Genomic DNA, 18,703 nt, shown 5'->3' on the forward strand with positions numbered 1-18,703 from the left:
AATGTTGCAATTAAATAATTAAATCACATTTTAATTTTTTAAAAATCTATAATACAGAGAAACTGAACAATACCATCAACTAAATTTATAAAACATTTCACATAACAGTTTTCAAGTATACATGGAACATTCACCCTAGTAGACCATATCTTGGGTCATAAAACAAATCTTAACAAACTTAAAAGTATTAGAATCATATAAAGTATGCTCTGTGACCAAAATGGAATTAAGCTAGAAACCAATAAAATAAAGACTGGAAAATCTCCCAACACTCCAAATATTCAAAACATACAGCAAGTGCTCGACCATGATTGGTTCTGACATAACGATTTGGTCGTATTTGAGTAGGCTATATGTACAGTACTGTGAAATGATGTTATAAAAATCTTTAAGTCATATTTTATCATAATTTTCTTTCACTATTGTTACATATCATAATTTTCTTTGTTCATTTTATGCCATTTGTATCATCTCTACACCATTTGGTTTCTTATTTTTACATTCGTCAGGTTTAAGTAAAACACTGCATTACCAGTACAACTGGTTTAATATTTGCAAAGACAATTTCCTCTTGGTAGACACTTTGGGAAGGGTTTGATGAAAAATATCCAAGACACAAAACACAAATTGCTGTACCGAGTCTGGGATAATGAAATGGAGCATGCGGAGATGGTAGTGCTGCCGGAAGCTGGTCTGCACTGTCCAACGCCCAGCTGGGCAACGCTTCCACTGCCAGACACGGAGCAGTCCGTGGTTAGCGACTGTGGTCGTAAAGTCGAATGGTCATAAGTTGTATAGGTCGTAAGTCAATCAATATTTGTACTTCTAAATAATTCATTGATCAAAAAGGAAGTCTCAAGGGAAATAAAAAATTCAACATATCAATTTGTGAAATGCAGCCCACAGCAGTGCTTAAAGGAAAATGCACAGTTAAAAGCTTAAATTTAAAAGGAAAGGTCTCAAATCAAAAATCCACCTTGGAAAAAAAAGTAAATTAACTCAAAGCAAGCAGAAGGAAGAAAATAAAGAATAGAAATGAATTAAATTGAAAACAGAAAAAAAAAAACAAAAGATAAACCAACAAAATCAAAAGCTGGTTCTTTTTTTTATTATTGATTTTAATTTACTGTGTTTACATAGATTCTAGTGTTGCTTTGAATGTATCCCCCTTCCTCCATATTCCCCTCAACATCTCCCTTGCCCCCCTCCCCATAGCGCCCTCCCCCATTCCCTTCAGATTTATCCCATCCTATCATCCCCTTTCCCTCTGTTCTCTTTTCCTCTAAAAGCTGGTTCTTTGAAAAAATAAGTAAAATTGATCGGTTTCCTCTCCCCAAAATGAATGAATACAGTAGTTCCCTCTTACTGGCGGTATCACTTTCTGCGGCTTCAGTTATCTGCAGTCTGAGTATATTATATGGAAAATTCAGAAATAATTCATAAGTTTTAAACTGCATGCCATTCTGAGTAGCTTGATGAAACCTCTCTTGATTCCGTCTGGGACATGAAGCATCCCTTTGTCCAGCTGTTTATGCTACCCACCCATTACATTAGTCACTTAGTAGCCATCTTGGTTATCAGATCTACTATCAGGCTATCACAAAGTGACCCTTATTTTACTTAATAATGGCTCCAAAGTGCAAGAGTAGTAATGCTGGCAATTCGGATATGCCACCATAGTGAAGCTGTAAAGTGCTTCCTCTAAGTGAAGAGACAACAGTTCTCAACTTAACAAGGCATTTTATAACCTTACATCATCACAAAAAGGGTAAGTACAATATAATATTTTGAGAGAGACATCACATTTGCATGACTTTTATTACAATATTGTTATAATTGTTCTATTTTATTATTAATTATTATTCATCTATTGGCCCTGGCCGGTTGGCTCAGTGGTAGAGCGTCGGCCTGGTGTGCAGAAGTCCCGGGTTCGATTCCCGGCCAGGGCACACAGGAGAAGCGCCCATCTGCTTCTCCACCCCTCCCCCTCTCCTTCCTCTCTGTCTCTCTCTTCCCCTCCCGCAGCCGAGGCTACATTGGAGCAAAGATGGCCCGAGCGCTGGGGATGGCTCCTTGGCCTCTGCCCCAGGCACTAGAGTGGCTCTGGTAGCAACAGAGCGACGCCCCGGAGGGGCAGAGCATTGCCCCCTGGTGGGCAGAGCGTCGCCCCCTGGTGGTCGTGCCAGGTGGATCCTGCTCGGGCGCATGCGGGAGTCTGTCTGACTGTCTCTCCCCGTTTCCAGCTTCGGAAAAAAATAAAAATAAAAAAAAATAAAAAAATAAAATTATTGTTCATCTATTATTGTGCCTAATTTATAAGTTAAACTATCACAGGTATGTATGTATAAGAAAAACCATAGTATAAATATATAGGGGTCAGTATGATCCAAGTTTCAGGCCTCCACTGGGGGCAGTGCAATGTATCCCCCACAAATAAGGGGGACTACTATACACAAATTGTCAATAAAGAGAATGAAAGAAGCAGTATCACTATAGACCCACAGATATTAAAGAGATAAAAAGGACAATAATACAAACATATCTATGTACATAAATTAGACAACTTAGATGAAATGGACCAATTCCTTGAAAGCCGCAAACTAACAAAACTCACCTGAAAAGAAATCAACAATCTGAATAACCTATATCTAATAAAGAAATCAAATTTGTAGTTTCAAAACCTTCACACACAAAAATTTCTAGGCTCAGATGGCTTCATTGGAGAATTCTACCAAATACTTAAAGAAGGAATTTTACCTATCTCTTCCAAAAATATTCAAGGGAACATTTTCTAATTGTTTTAATAAAATCGTCGTTATCGTGATACTAAAACTAGACAAAGACAGCACAAGAAAAAAACAAAAGTACAGAACAATATCCATATGAACAAATTTCTCAACAAAATATTTTTAATGAGGCCCTGGCCAGATGGCTTAGTGGTAGAGCATTAGCCCAGTGTGTGGAAGTCCTGGGTTCGATTCCTGGTCAGGGCATTCAGGAAAAGCAATCATCTGCTTCTCCATCCCACCCCCTCTACTTCTTTCTCTCTCTCTCTCTCTCTCTCTCTCTCTCTCTCTCTCTCCTCTTCCCACAGCCACAGCTTGATTGTTTGGAGCAAGTTGGCATTGGTTGCTGAGGATGGCTCCATGGCCTCACCTCAAGTGCTAAAATAGCTCAGTTGCCCAGCAATGGAGCAGTGGACCCAGATGGGCAGAGCATCGCCCCCTAGTGGGCATGACAGGTGAATCTTGGTTGGGTGCATGCGGGAGTCTGTCTCTCTGCCTCCCCATTTCTCACTTAATAATAATAATAATAATAATAATAATAATAATAATAATAAACATATTTTAGTAAAACGACCTTAATTTCATAACCCATACAAAAATTAACTAAAATGGATCAAGATGCAAATGTAAAATCTGAAACTATAAAAAACTTTTAGGAAAAAAGTAGCCTTGGACAAAGAATTCTTACATCAAAACATGATCCCCCCCTAAAAAACAACAATCCATGATGCATAAAAGAAACAGACAAATTAGACTTAATCAAAATACATTATTAAGAGATGAAAAGAAAAGTTACACATTAGGAGAAAATATGTCCAACTAATTTATCTGATAATAGACTCATATCTAGGATACAATAAAAAAAAAACTCTCAAAATTCACAGTAAGAAAACAAATTTTCAGAGCACGCTCCCTCTCAGGAGCAAGCCGCCCTTCTCTTCCCTCTTCTTTGCCCAGGCACATTATCTTTGCTTTCCTCTCTCCTAAGCTCCAAGGGCCCTCCTTTTGCTTTGTTTCCTGAGCCTCCACAGCCCAGTTTGCTCACTTCTACTACCTCTGTAACTTTCTAAATAAACTTTATCTTATAATTTGGAAAAAAAAGAAATGAAAATAATCCAATTTAAAAAACAGGCAAAAGATTTGAACAGATACTTCACCAAAGATATATGGAAGTCAATAAGTATATGAAAAGATGCTCAATATCATTAGCCATTAGGGATATGCAAATTGAACCACAATGGAATAACACTACACACCTATTAAAATGACTAGAATAAAAAATCTGAATGCTCAATGTCAGTAATCATTAGGAAAATGCAAATCAAAACTGCAATGAGATACTACCTCACACCTGTCAAATGGCTATTAAAATAAAAAGACATTAAATGTTAGCAAGGATGTGTAGAAATTTGAAACCCTTGCATACTGTTGCTGGGAGTGCAAAAGGATATAGCTGCTATACAAAACAGTATGGAGGTTCCTCAAAAAATTTAAAATAGAACTAACATATGATTTAGCAATCCCACTTCTGTGTATATATCCAAAGAAATTAATAATAGGCTCTCAAAGGGATATCAGAACTCCCCTGTTCATCACAGCACTATTCACAAGAACTAAGATTGGAAACAACCTAAATATCTGTCAACAGATAAACTGATGTTTAAAATGTGGCATACACACACTATGGAATATTACTCAGCCTTTAAAAAGAAAATTATGACACAGAATACAACATGGACTTTCACCAGGATACAAAATGGACTTTGGCAACATTAAGTGTAATAAGCCAGTCACAGAAAAATAAATACTGCATGATTCTGCTTATATGAATTATTTAAAATAGATTAATAGATCCAAGTGATGACTGCTAGTGGATGTGGGGAGAATAAAATGGGAGGTTACTAATCAATGTGCATAAAGTTTTATTTAAGTAAGATGAATAAACTCTAAGACCCACTGTACAACCTTGTACCTATAGTCAACAATAATGTATTGCACATCTAAAATTTTGCTGAGGGTAGGTCTCACCGTTAAGTGTTCTTACCACAATAAAATAAAATTTAAAAAAATCTGACAATACCAAGTACAAATGAAGATATGGAGCAACTGAACTCTCTTTCATTGCTGATAGAAATATAAAGTGGCACAACCACTTTGAAAAATAGTTTGGCAGTTTCTTATAAAGGCAAACATATACTTCCTATATTACCCAGCAATCTCACTCTTAGGATATCTTTGAGAAATGAAATTTAGGTTCATACAAGAACCTATATATGAATGTTTACAGCAGCACTATTCATAATCACTGGAAAGTGGACATATCTCAAATATCCTCCAACAGATGAATGGATAAACAAACTGTTATGTAACCATAAGATAGAATATTACTCAGCAATAAAAAAGAACTAACTACTGATAAATATAACATGGATTAAATCTCCAAGGTATTGCGCTGAGTGAAAAAGCCAATCAAAAATTTATATCCTGTATATGATTCCATTTATACAACCTTCTTGAAAAGGCAAAACCATAGGAACAGAGAACTGAGAGGGTGTTGCTAGGGATTAGGGTTTAGAAAGAATCAGACTACAAAGGCGCAGCAGTGGGGAACTTTTTAAGGTGAGGGAACCCTTCTGTATTTTGAGTGTGGTGGTGATTACATGAATCAATACATGTGCTAAAATTTATGGAATTGTATACCAAAATTTTATCAACTGTACTATTTGTAAATTTGAAAAATAAAAACAATAAAAGAAAAACAACCAAAACTGTTAAACATGTTAAAAGGAAAAAATATAGTTGCCATATTTAACTTAATTTTGTGAAGGAAAGAGTACCCTATTTGGTTATAGTTCCTTGATAGGAATAAGTTTCCAAATAGGAAGAAGGACGCTGTTTGTCCCAGGAGCACTATGTATTAGCCTAAAGCAGCGGTTCTCAACCTGTGGGTCGCGACCCCAGCGGGGGTCGAACGACCAAAACACAGGGGTCTCCTAAAGCCATAAAGCCATTGGAAAATACATATCTTATTTAAAAATGTATTGTATAATAAATAGGTTGAGAACCGTTGGCCTAAAGCAACAACTAGACTGCAGGGGTTCTGATGCCTAAACTTTGGCCATAATAACATTGATACCCTCTTGCCCAAAATGCAGACAAGCACCCATACTTTTGCACTGTAGATACACACTGGGTTTTTATAATACCTCCAAAAGGCAGCATTCAGTTGCCACAAATAAGAACTCTTACCAGGTTCTACAATTAAACCATGGAAGGAAAAAACAGCTGGAAATGCCCTGACAACTCAACATCTAAAAACAAAAGCAGTGCCTATAGGGAGCTGATGGTTCTGGAATCCTGGCTAGAAAAATGTCACTACTTTCTGGGAATGATTTGTTTTGCTTGAGATTTTGCAACAGATTCCACTAAGTGGTAAATGCATTGTCCTTTAAAAGAAACAAACAAATACACCTTTCTCTGAGCACTACCCTGGTCAAAGGTAGGGTTCCAGAACAGAGCCCAAGCAGGGAAAATAAGTCACAGTGCCCTGTATGACTGCTATGACTCAGCACGGGAAACCAGCAAGGCAGCCTGCTGAGGAGTGGGAAGCGAAAGATATGGCAACTCCTACAACCTACCCGGTACAATATAAACCAAAGACTTACTACTAATGGTCAGAAAGGAGCATGTGGCTAGGAACAAAGCACATCAGATCCCAAGGGTCAGGCTGGATATAATGATCAAAATTAAAGATGGAAAACACTCAAGTCTAATTAATAACAAGTCTCTCATAGCCACTCATCCCAGAATGGATTTATTTTCTTTGACCTATAAAGCTTTTGAGCAATTTCTATTGCCAAAAGTCTACATTAAGATCCCAAAATAATAGAAGTCTTACCCCTTTGGCACTTTGTCTGAAGTTCCCAGTATGAGTCAGAAAGAAAAACGCCTTGTGAGGTAAGTGAAATTCTCACACGATCATTCTACTTTGTTTCCCCTCTACAGTTAAATACTCAGTCTGTGCCTGTGAATCTTATACCACCCTCCCTTTCCTGGAGACAAGGAAGAAGAAATATTACAAAAGGAAGGAAAGCAAAAAAATAAAAATCTATAAATACTATTTGCACTAGAACATCTATATTAATAAAAACAAATGGCCATCATTCAGTAAAGTGGTCATTATGAACTTTCCTCATACAAGGCTATCTGAAGAATGCCTTCCCAACCAACTGTTGTTTAATTGTTCTTAGTCACTGTTACTTTGAGTATTCAAAATAGGAGTTAGGTACAAATTTACAATGTGATTGCATAGAGAACCTCTTAATGGGATTACTATAAGGATGTTTGTATCCCTAAATAGAGTACTAAATTTACTAACATCTTGTACATGAACTCTATTTGCTCTACTAGTTCCATACAAATCATGGGGACTTCTGCCAACTGTCTAAGCACAAACTGTGGCAAATGTTAATGGAATTTGCAAGAACTCAGTAACTTTAGTGGTGAGAAGAAAAAAATATCAACACTGTAAACGAAAAATTTTATTGCACTAAATTAAATTACTTTTCTCACTCTGCTATTTTGTATGTACTACATATTCTGATGTTCCAATCACCTTTAATTTTTTTTTTCTTATTCAATGATCTTTACTAAAGGCTGGAACAGAACCCAAGTTCCCTGAGCTCAGCCTTTGCTCTAAATTAATTACCACTACATATTGAAGATGCACATGATGGCCCACTTGTCCTATACCCCAGCTTGGACAAGAAAGTTTATGCAAGTCAAGTCTGACATTTTATGTCCACAGCCAAAGATTCAGTACCCTAAAACAAAGCAATAGCACTGGAGATAAGGCTTAACTCTTTCCCTCTACTTTCATCTATTAGAATCCTCTCAGTTGCTACCTTTAATTCAGCCTGTAATTTCAAATACTATGGCTCTCATGAAGCACATGGAATATAAAGCAAATGATCAGAGAAAGAAAGCCACAGAGTTTCAGTAAGGACAAAATAGCTATCTCCTAGGTCTATGAAAAGGAGCATAATTCCTGTTTCTTTACACACTAAACTGAAGGTTAGTTGAAAATATCAAGAAAAAAGATGAGTTAAGTGTCTATAAATGGATAGAATGAAAGACTCCAAAATAAGAAAACAATAAAGACCCACACAGATTAAGTAATCTTTATCCATGAGAGGGCACAGTGAATGAAGAAGTTGGGAGATCTAGGTTTTCCTTAAAAAAAAAAAAAATTACAAGCTCAAGGGGGGGAAAACCCCTCTGCAGAGAAAGTATTAAAAATCAGAAGTAAAGAAAGTTTGCTAAACAAGACGCTCTGAACTAGACTGCCAATATGTATTACAGAACATACTTCCCCAGATTTTCTAAATAGTCTGTCTCTAAACTTTAAAATAGCAAAATAATCTTTATTTTTCCTCCCTTTTCCCCTTGTAATGTCATTCATCAAGTCCTACTGAGTCTTCCTATAAACTATTTCTTACATTATGAAACTGCTACTTAGCCTGACCAGGCGGTGGCACAGTGGATAGAGCATTGGACTGGGATGTGGAGCACCCAGGTTCCAGATCCCAAGGTTGCGGGCTTGAACGCCGGCTCACCAGCTGGAGCTCAGGGTTGCTGGCTTGAACATGGGATCATAGACATAATCCCATGGTTGCTGGCTTGAGCCTAAGGTTGCTGGCTTGAGTAAGGGGTCACTCGCTTTGCTGTAGTGCGCCTGCCCCCATCAAGGCACATATGAGAAAGCAATCAATAAACTAAGGAGTTGCAATGAAGAATTGATGTTTCTCATCTCTCTCCCTTCCTGTCTATCTGTCCCTATATGTCTCTCTGACTCTCTGTCAAAAAAAAAATTTTTTTTTTTTTTTTGTATTTTTCTGAGGCTGGAAACGGGGAGAGACAGTCAGACAGACTCCCGCATGCACCCGACCAGGATCCACCCGGCACGCCCACCAGGGGCGAAGCTCTGCCCACCAGGGGGCGATGTTCTGCCCCTCCGGGGCATCGCTCTGCCGCGACCAGAGCCACTCTAGCGCCTGGGGCAGAGGCCAAGGAGCCATCCCCAGCGCCCGGGCCATCTTTGCTCCAATGGAGCCTTGGCTGCAGGAGGGGAAGAGAGAGACAGAGAAGAAGGGGAGGGGGTGGGGGGTGGAGAAGCAAATGGGCGATTCTCCTATGTGCCCTTGCCGGGAATCGAACCCGGGTCCCCCACACGCCAGGCCGACGCTCTACCGCTGAGCCAACCGGCCAGGGCCAAAAAAAAATTTTTTTAATGAAAACTGCTACTTAAACAAACACAAGTATATGACAAACATATATAAAATTATTTTATTATTTTCCTTCCTTCCCATCTTTATTATTATCCTAGTCCAAATCTTTGTCACCACATAGCTAGGCCAAATCAAAGAGCCCATTAGCTGGATGTCCATTCCTAGTTCTAGCCCATGCTGTTATACACTGCTGCTCAATCCTCCTATAATATTACAGCACAGCTTGATGATGTGCCACTCTGTACTCCCTTAGACATCATCTATGTTCTCCACTGTCTCTAAGGATAAATGCAACTTCCAAAAATTCTTAATGTTTGGCTAACTCTACCCTATCTATCTTTGCAGGCTTATCTGCCACTGGTGAGGGTAGGGGGATTCTACCCCAGTCCAACTGATTTGTTCACTGCTCCCTGAAAATACTTTGTACATTCTCACCTTCTCTCTTTGGCTCACGCTATTCTACCCAAACCACTCTGTGAAGCCCATATTTCTTTCATTAATCATACCAGCTTGAAGCTCTCTCCTTTCTAAAAAACCTATTTATTTATTTTCTATACCACTTATGTGGCAATTAAAACCTTTTCCATTGCTATCATGAACCATTATGAAAACATCTACTTATTAAACATTTTGTGTTGATAATTTACTTCACCAAATAAATGAAGTCCTAAGATATACGCTCTATCTTTTCTATATCTTTCAACACCTTTCACAATGCTACTCACTAAATATCTGTTGATTGGTATGGTCAGGATAGGTGATTTATAGTTCCCCACAGAAAGCAATAATTCTATGTATGCATTGAGACTAATAGTTCTTAAGGCCGTATCTTCCTCTATACTTTTATTTTTCATAAATAATTCTCAACTGAAATCCTAAAAAGCAATATAGTTGTTAGAAAAGGGCTCCTTTCACTCAAACTAACTTTTTATTTTAAATAAGCCAAGAAATTAGAATATATATTAAGAAAAATAAAACATAGAGGGATTATTTATGTCTAAAGGAAAGGGGAAATGAATTGATCTAAGTCTACAGGGGTTCCCAAACTTTTTACACAGGGGGCCAGTTCACTGTCCCTTAGACCGTTGGAGGGCCATCACATACAGTGTTCCTCTCACTGACCACCAATGAAAGAGGTGCCCCTTTCGGAAGTGCGGGGGGGGGGGGGGATAAATGGCCTCAGGGGGCCGCATGCAGCCCGGGGGCCATAGTTTGGGGATGCTGGATTTTAAGATGATCTATAATTAGAGTTCAAATCCTCAAACTATTTTCACAGTCTTCCTCAAAAGACAATGGAAATAATTGTGTCTGGGGTGAGGGAAGAGGAGGTATATACCTGCATGTACATGAAGAAAAAAATACAAGAGAAACTGGTAATAGTAGTTGCCTTTATGGAATACATATTGGGTGACTGGAAGACAGTATAAAAAGACTTAACTTTGAAGCCTCCTATTTTTGAACTGTTATTATTCAAACAAATAAATGTAAAAGATACACTTTACCTCACAGAATAGGAGAGAGGCCTTCAACAGTGCCTTTTGAGAAAATGTTTTTACCTTAAATGACTTAAAATCCTAAAAAGTGGGGGAGAAGGGAACCTTTAAGAATGCTACTAAATTTTTTGTTACAAAGCAAGAAAATATTCTCCAGTTTTTCCAATGCAGAGAGCAAATAAAGAAAGCAATTTTTGCAGAGAGGGAGAGAAACATCGATTTGTTATACATTTAAAAAATAAAAGCACCTTCCTAAATTTCCATGCCCGATCAGGATCAATCTACTTAGTTCAGTAGTACAAGAGATGTACCCAAAGGTGTCTGCTGAGGGGAAAGAATTCTTTTTAAAATCTGGATAGTTCCCCAAATCCCCATCCATTTCACTGTAGGCATTCTTTCACTTTCTCTCACACTCTGCTCTGATGATTCTTCACTCTCCCAATACCTCCTTCCCTATTACAATACAAATCATTTAAAATGCCTTATTTTCTTCAAGACATTTTTCCTAGAAAAAAGACACTTTCTCCTCTTTAGTCTTCACCAAAAATCTTAGGATATCCAACTGAGAATTCTACAGAAAATGAGATTTCTGGGTATTCTGACCTCTGAGAAAGAAAGCTCTACCAGTCTCATTTGCAACCTGCTCATTTTTCTCTGCAATTTAATTATAATGCACCAATTTGTTTTCACTTAAAAGCATTTCACTCAGCTTCTTATTAAGACAAAAAGACACTAGTGAATGTGAAGTGAAAGCCGTTTGCATTATCATTAATTGAAAAAGAATTCTTCCTGAAACAAGAAACTGACCGTGTAATAAGTTAAGCCCTATTTATTTACAGGGCTATTGCTCAGTAAAATGAAGGAAAAATGTTATTTTACACTGGCTTCCAGTGAACATTAAATTTCTGGAGGCTCAGCTCCAATTCTCAACACTATTAAAACAAGGAGAGAAAAAGAATAGATAAAAATGAATTGCATTTTCATTGATAAAGTAGTTGTGATCTCTTCCTTTACCAATCATTATCTAAAAATGTAAGTAACATTTTAATTTTGATTTTTTTCTCCCTTCCCAAGTTCACTCTGGTGGAAATGCTAATGATCAATTAAATACCCTCAATGTAGAAAAGAGGAGGAAAATAAATGACATGTATAATTCACAGCCTAGATAATCCATCCCTGGGTAAATAAGCATTCACTGTATTTCTCTAAAGATTTTACTCCCCAGAAACTCAAAAGATTTTACAGAATAAAAATGCACTAATTAACTGAACATGAAAGGAGTCCATTAATATGTCTTTTGAGGGATTTCAGTGCTTTCCATTTCCAGATCCTGGTACAATCCCAATGAAGACAGGTTGCCTCTCCCTACCACCAATAGCACATGTAAGAGTACTCAAAAACTTTGCAGCTAACATTTTCATCTTCCTAACATCCTAACCTGGTGGACTCCCAGGATCAAGAGAGCTTCAGTCCCAAACTAAGGACACCTCTTAGACCTTCAGGGTTCCAGCTTTTGTTGTTGTTGTTGTTGTTGTTACACACTCTTCAGTATGACCCGTCCCCACATACCTCAGGAAAATCTCAACTGTTATCCTCTTTCACCTCTGCTCTTCCAGCCCAAGAACTTGCCAGAACACTTTGTGCTCCAATGTGCATGTCCCTCCTAGCACCAATCCCCAGGGTACTCTGCCCTTCTCTCAGTCTGACACCAAGTTCAGCCTTACATAAGCAAATGAGTCCAGGTGGTAGTGGTCATAATTCCCCTGTGGTCCTGGTTATAACTTAGGTTGGCAATGTGAGAGCACTTATTAGTAGCCAAGTGTATACATTTAAGGGCAAGAGAAAGTAAAAAGATAGGTTGACACCAAGACATGATGATGACCTTTTAAAAAGTAGCTAGGATAGCTAGGATAGTCACAGAAATGAAACAAATACAGTACATATGTTACTTCACTGGCTCTTATTTTCATCCATAGTCTATTTGTTGATACACCTTCTGTTCATTTTTCCTTATCCTTCCTACTTCCAAAATGCTCTCTTTCAAAGGTACTTTTGCTTCCCCTCTGCCTATCTCAGAATATTTAGGTCACTAAATATGTTTAGTGACCTAGGACAATGGTAATTTCTTAAAATAAAGCCAAATTGTTCACACTACCTGGTTATATGAACATCAAAATATAACACTATTTAATGGGGAAAAAAATCTTTAAGTATGAGTCAATCAATCTAGGTATCTGTCTTCACTACCCCACTTAGTAATTGTTCAATAGCCCTAGACAACTCAAGCACTAGGTTACTGACTTAGTTTCCTCAACTATAAAATGGGTAGAATAATATTTGCTTTACCTAACTCAATCAACCAACTGAAAGAAAAATTTGTAAAGTTTTTATAAACACACAAACATAAAGTAATAATTAACAAAAGTAGACAGTCAGCCATTAGACCTAAATGTATGAGGCCCATTCAAATAAAGCAGTTCTAAGACTACATAATGGGGAAACCTAGAATAGTGCTGAAGAAGAAAGCAACTCCAAACTTGTATAATCACTTGCCAAATTAAGATATCCAGCTCAAGGAAGAATAAAGAGGAGCCTTGGCCTTTGGGTCCATTCCACCTTCAGATCCCAGGTTGTAGCCAAAAACAGCCCAGCTGCCTGCTAGTTGGTGAGTGCCAGAGCTTTCCTTTTTGGCAATATGTCCTATTCTAGAATAGTTTGGGAACGAATGAGGAAAGAGCTACTCTGGTAACTGCATTTGTACCACAGTGGTAAAGATCAGCACTACAATAGTAGAGTAAAACTTTTCTCCATTTAGACTGGCAATGTCCACCCAAGTCAAGGTACCTCCATGCCAAACTGAAGATAAAGCAACCATAGGCTTTTTGACTACTGAAATTTAATATAGTACATATATACTACATCAAATACATATATAAATACACACTAAGCTGTTAAAACCCTAGAGGAAAAGGAGCTAATACAAATATATATATTGAGCTCTATGTGTCAGAAACCATAAGGAAACAGAGATTTCATTTAATCCTCACAAACACCCTGCAATGTAGATATTAATTATTATTCCTACTTTTATAGATGAGAACACTGAAGCTTAGATAGATTAAATAACTTGCCCAAGGTCACAAAGCTAGTAAGTAGCAGAGTCAAGACTTGAACTTGGTTTTGTCTAAGTTAGGTAAAGCTCATAGTGCTTCTGGAATTTTCTTAATAGTATAACTATGACAAACTTCTTGGGTCTTCATTTCACCTTAATTCCTGACATAGTACTTAACTGCATGTCCTGGTTGTGTCTTTATAACTTCACAAAGGGACAAAAATTGTCCAGCAGACTTCTTCATTCTTTTTTTTTTTCCTGCACTGACTTCTTATTCTTGAACAATCTAGTCTTTTTTAGGCTGAATCACTGGGATAGACTTAATTTTCTGCCACACAACATTCCAGCAGTTAATATGCACAAAGGGCAGGAGTTCTGTTCCCTTCCTTTAACACTTCCATAGCCATAGTTTTTGAGCATGGTATCATTTTCTAAGCTGATTATTACCATTTAAAAAGTGGTAGTGCCTTGCTAATACAAGGCCTCACATACTGCAGGTGCAGAAGAAAAATATTTGTTGATTCATTAAGAAAGCTTTATTTACTTTTCTAGTTAACTTGCTATACTTAAATCAAGAGACTTTAGAGGAGCCCAATTCTAAGAATGAATTTTTTCACATTAAAGATAATTTTCTGTAAAATTTTTAAATGATTCAGGAAAAAAAGGTAAATTGAAATATAACAATCTGGTGTTTAAATCCCTAAATAACTACTTAATGGACTATGAACATAAGAGTTTTAAAGGCTCAGTTTAAAAATACTATTATTCTCAAAATAAATGAACAAATAAAACAGAAACAAACTCATAGATACAGAGAATAAATTGCTGGTTGGGAGGCTGGGTGACAAAGGTGAAGAGATTAAGAACTACAAATTGGTAGTTATAAAATAGTCATAGGGATGTAAAGTACAGCATAGGGAATACAGACAATAATACATAATATTGTGTCGGTTGGGTACTAGAAAAACAAGGGTGATCTTTTTTTTTCTTCCAAAGTTAGAAGCCAGGAGGCAGTCAGACAGACTCCTGCATGCGTCCAACTGGGATCCACCCGGCATGCTCACCAGGGGACGATGCTCGGCCCCTCTGGGGCATTGTTCCGTTGCGGCCGGAGCCATTCTAGCACCTGAGGCAGAGGTCATGAAGCCATCCTCAGTGCCCAGGCCAACTTTGCTTCAATGGAGCCTTGGCTGCGGGAGGGGAAGAGAAAGACAGAGAGGAAGGAGAGGGCGAAAGGTGGAGAAGCAGATGGGCACTTCTCCTCTGTGCTCTGGCCGGGAATCGAACCTGGGACTTGCACACACTGGGCCGACGCTCTACTGCTGAGCCAACTGGCCAGGGCCCGGGGTGATCATCTTTTAAGTTATATAAATATCTAATCACTATATTATATACCTGAAACGAATATAATATTGTATGTCAACTGTAATTGATACAATAAAACACAGACAACTGTTTTGCTTGTGATAAGATTGACTTTTTTCATTTTTTATATACATTAAAATTTTTCTGCAATAAGTGTGTTTTCATAATTAAGGAAACTACTCTCACTATGTATACATTATGTATTTTAACACTTTCTATACAGTGTGGGTTTATTTTCTCAGATATAATACATAGGAATTAAGTATTAACTTATGCACACGTCTCTAGAACTTTTTACATAATAACAGCACGCTAAAGATAATTCTTTTTCATCCATAGGATATTTTCTTGCTTTATATGGGTTATCTCTATCTCCACAGTCTTTTCAAGCAGGTGCAGGTTTCTTGTATACTCTCCATTGAACAGTGAGTATCAATCTTTTCTTAATAACAAGCCCAAGTATGACATTTTCCCCTGACACAGATCCAGTTTATATGTCTTTTAATTTCCCAAAGATGTTAAAGTACTTCAATCACAGTGAAACACAAATGAAATGAGCTACTGTATGTGGTAGTAAGTTCCCTATCAATGGAAGTGTTCCAAGCAGAGAGCTCCTTATAAGGGATTCCTGTGCTGGATTTTGTGGCCCTCTTCCTATTCTAGAATTTTAAAATAATTTTTTGAAAAGTCTAGTTTAGTTATTCAATGGATCACATACACGCCTCGGTTGTGTTGAGCCTTTTCCCCAGCTCGCTGTTTAAATCAACCAGAGAAGATGCCCTCTGATCCAACTTAATTAACTTAAGCAAGCTTTCTTATTATTCCCGGTTGAGAACCACTCCCTAATATTAACATTTTCTTGCTATTTGATATTACTGAAACGTGCTGAAATAATGCAGTCAGCAAAATGTCACTGTGTGATTTACACATGGATCTGTTGCAGCCTGTAAAACACTGTCTCCATGAGGGACAGCCAAAATGAAGAATTATGTGGGAGTAATAAAATATGATAACTAGGCCTGCAACCTCAACTATAAACCCAACTGCGCATGCACACACACATCTATAGAAAAGCTTGCTGATAATAAATGCAAAGAAAAACCCAAATCATGTTCAGCATGTGTGCACTGACTTCAAGGCAGGAGGGAACAGGGAGCTGTCCTTTCAGCACCACAGCAAGAAACCCTGGTGCAAGTCTAACGTAAGCAACCAAAGCTGGCTGGTGAGAAAAATTTGTTAAAGCTCCTACAAAGACAGCAACAAGCAACTGTATGGTTATTTGCTTTTAGATAAGCTATATTCCATTTCATAATCCTTTATTAATTTAAAATAAAATCCTTCAAGTATTTTGATAAAACTTGACAAAACCCCAAATGAAAACCAAAGCTATATTAAGTAAGCTTCTCAAACTCAAACAAAGAAACCAATAACTGGCCTGAACTACCAAGAATTGCTCTACGATACCCATCTAAGAAACACAACACATTCACACATACCCTTATCATATTCAAGGAACACAGAACATGCTTGCAGCCCTCTTCAGGGAGAGTCTCAATTTCTAGGACAGAGAATGCTTGCGGAATACCAAACCATCACCATCCCCCGCCCATCCAAGCAATCAAATTCTCTCTCAGGGAGAATTGAAGGCCTTATGGGTCATGAGTTCCAAAGAAAAAACACTGCAGTATTTCAAGAACCAGGTTATAGGCAATGTGCTACTAAGCTTTCAGCATTTCAAGTCTGATTCCCCCGAGATTCCCTCCAGGATGGTACTGGGTGGTAATGTATCTAGCCATTTGCATTATACATCAAAAAATGCTCCTCCACCCCCAAATATCTTCTAATGCACATGGAGAAAAGAGAAATGTGGAGAGATTGTAGAACAGGAAAATCTACAACACCTGAAATCTCCTTTGGAAAGCTAAAATATCCCCCAGCCCTAACACCACTACCTCGCTAAAGGCTCTCCAGGTTCAAACTTCAGAAAACTGTTATAAAAAGCACTCTCCCCCTTTGCCCTCAAAGCCCTCACCCACACTTCCTGCTTCCATCCCTGCTTCTCTGGTGCCCACTGTGCATTTAAAGCAGTTTTCCCTGTGGGTAGAGCTTGCTCCATACTAATTATTTCTCCCACCTCCCGAATTAGCCAGATGCAATGCAAAGTTTCTTTAATCCACCCTCCCCAACAGATGACAACCTTTTATTACGCACACTGATGCTGAATCTTGGAATCTCTGGATATAAACTGTATTACTCCATGTTTCAAAAACTGCAGTGTAAGTGAGGAAGAGGGCACAGGGTGGAGTAGTTGGAAGGCACGTACGGTTTGAAGAATCTTATTTATCAGGCTGTGAAATGATTCCCACTACACCCCACCCTCGAGTCTGGGGGTCCCCGGGGTCTGAAAGCCCTGGGTGACCCCTGGAAAGTTAGCTGCCAAGTCTGGCTCGGAGTGGATGGAGCTGAGCTCCCTTGAAAAATGCAGGTTTTGCGGTCTGCCAAGTACTGAGAGAAAACTAGAGAGGAAGGGTCCACGCCGGTGGAGCTGGGGAGTACCATAAACCCTACGCTAACAAGAAGCCCGAGGTGCTGCTGGTACGGTGGGGGAGGGAAGGGAACGGGGACTGGAACAGGCTCTGCATCGGGTGGCGTAGGGGAGGGGGAAGGGGACATTCTGAAAGTGATGTACTCCCTAATGCAGGAATCCTAGCCTGCCGAAGGAGGTCCCGGGGGGCCCCCAACACAGCCCCAGAGCACCCTACCGGGAGGGGGACGGACGCGTCTGAGTAAGGGGCAAGGGGAGTCCTGGCTGCCCTGAGAGCCCAGGAGCCCCTGATTTCTGCAGTTGGTGACAATCTGGAGCCGGACGGGGGAGAAGGATGCAGTAGGACATGGGGGAGGGGTTGAGCTAAGGGGCTGCTGAGGAGGATCCCGACCGCGCTCCCCTCCTCAGCACAACCCGGCGAGGGGCCCGACTACCCCGGGCCCTGCGAGACTGGGAAAGAAGGGGGGTGCGCTACGAAAGGGGCGCCGGGGGAAGGCCAGTGTCCCCCAATGCAGGGTGTACGGGGTGGGGGCCGGTGGTCCTCAATTCTCCTCAGGGACCCCCGGTAAACACCAAGAAGGAAGCAAGACTTCCGAACACCTGTCCCAAACAGGGCAAGCACAGACCCAGCTCCACGGCCCCCCGAGCCCGGCCGCGCACTCTGCGGCAAAGCCCCTGACTGGGGACGGGCGAGCCCCGCTCCCGGGTCCAGAGGCGACAGAGGGGACTCTGCGGACGAGGAGCGGCGTCGGTGCCGGGGCTCTGGGGCGACTTACGGCAGCGGCGGAGAGGGAGGCGGCGGCGGCCCTAGCGCAGGGCCCGGGAGGCGCGGCCGGACTGCAGAGGCGCCGAGGCTGCGGCGGGCGGGACTGCGGTGGGCGCCATCTTGGAGCGCTCCCCGCGCCCGCCCCCGGCGCCGTCGGGTCCTTGCATAATTGATGACTCGTGCTCGCTGCGCGCCGCCGCGCGCGCCCCCGCCGCCCGGACCCCTGCCCTCTCTGCCCTCTCCGCCCTCTCCGCTCTCCCCGCCCCCGCGCCAGCCCGGAGCGCGCGCCTGGCCCCTCCCGCCGTCCCGGGGCCCACCTACCCCTGCGGAGCGCGCCCGCACCTCGCCG

At 40.1% G+C, this 18,703-nt stretch overlaps 1 protein-coding gene across 1 annotated transcript in view; it reads right to left on the reverse strand.

The window, feature by feature from the left end:
• SCN8A (sodium voltage-gated channel alpha subunit 8) overlaps positions 1-18,488 on the reverse strand; it is a 256,880-nt gene extending 238,392 nt beyond the window's left edge. Inside the window, exon 1 of the mRNA XM_066353791.1 lies at positions 18,365-18,488. The gene's annotated coding sequence lies outside the window, so the exon portion shown is untranslated. The remainder of the gene's footprint in view (positions 1-18,364) is intronic.
• Between the last annotated feature and the right edge of the window lie 215 nt (positions 18,489-18,703).

The sequence above is a fragment of the Saccopteryx leptura genome, chromosome 1 (assembly GCF_036850995.1).
Source record: "Saccopteryx leptura isolate mSacLep1 chromosome 1, mSacLep1_pri_phased_curated, whole genome shotgun sequence".
In the NCBI taxonomy this organism is placed as follows: Eukaryota; Metazoa; Chordata; class Mammalia; order Chiroptera; family Emballonuridae; genus Saccopteryx; species Saccopteryx leptura.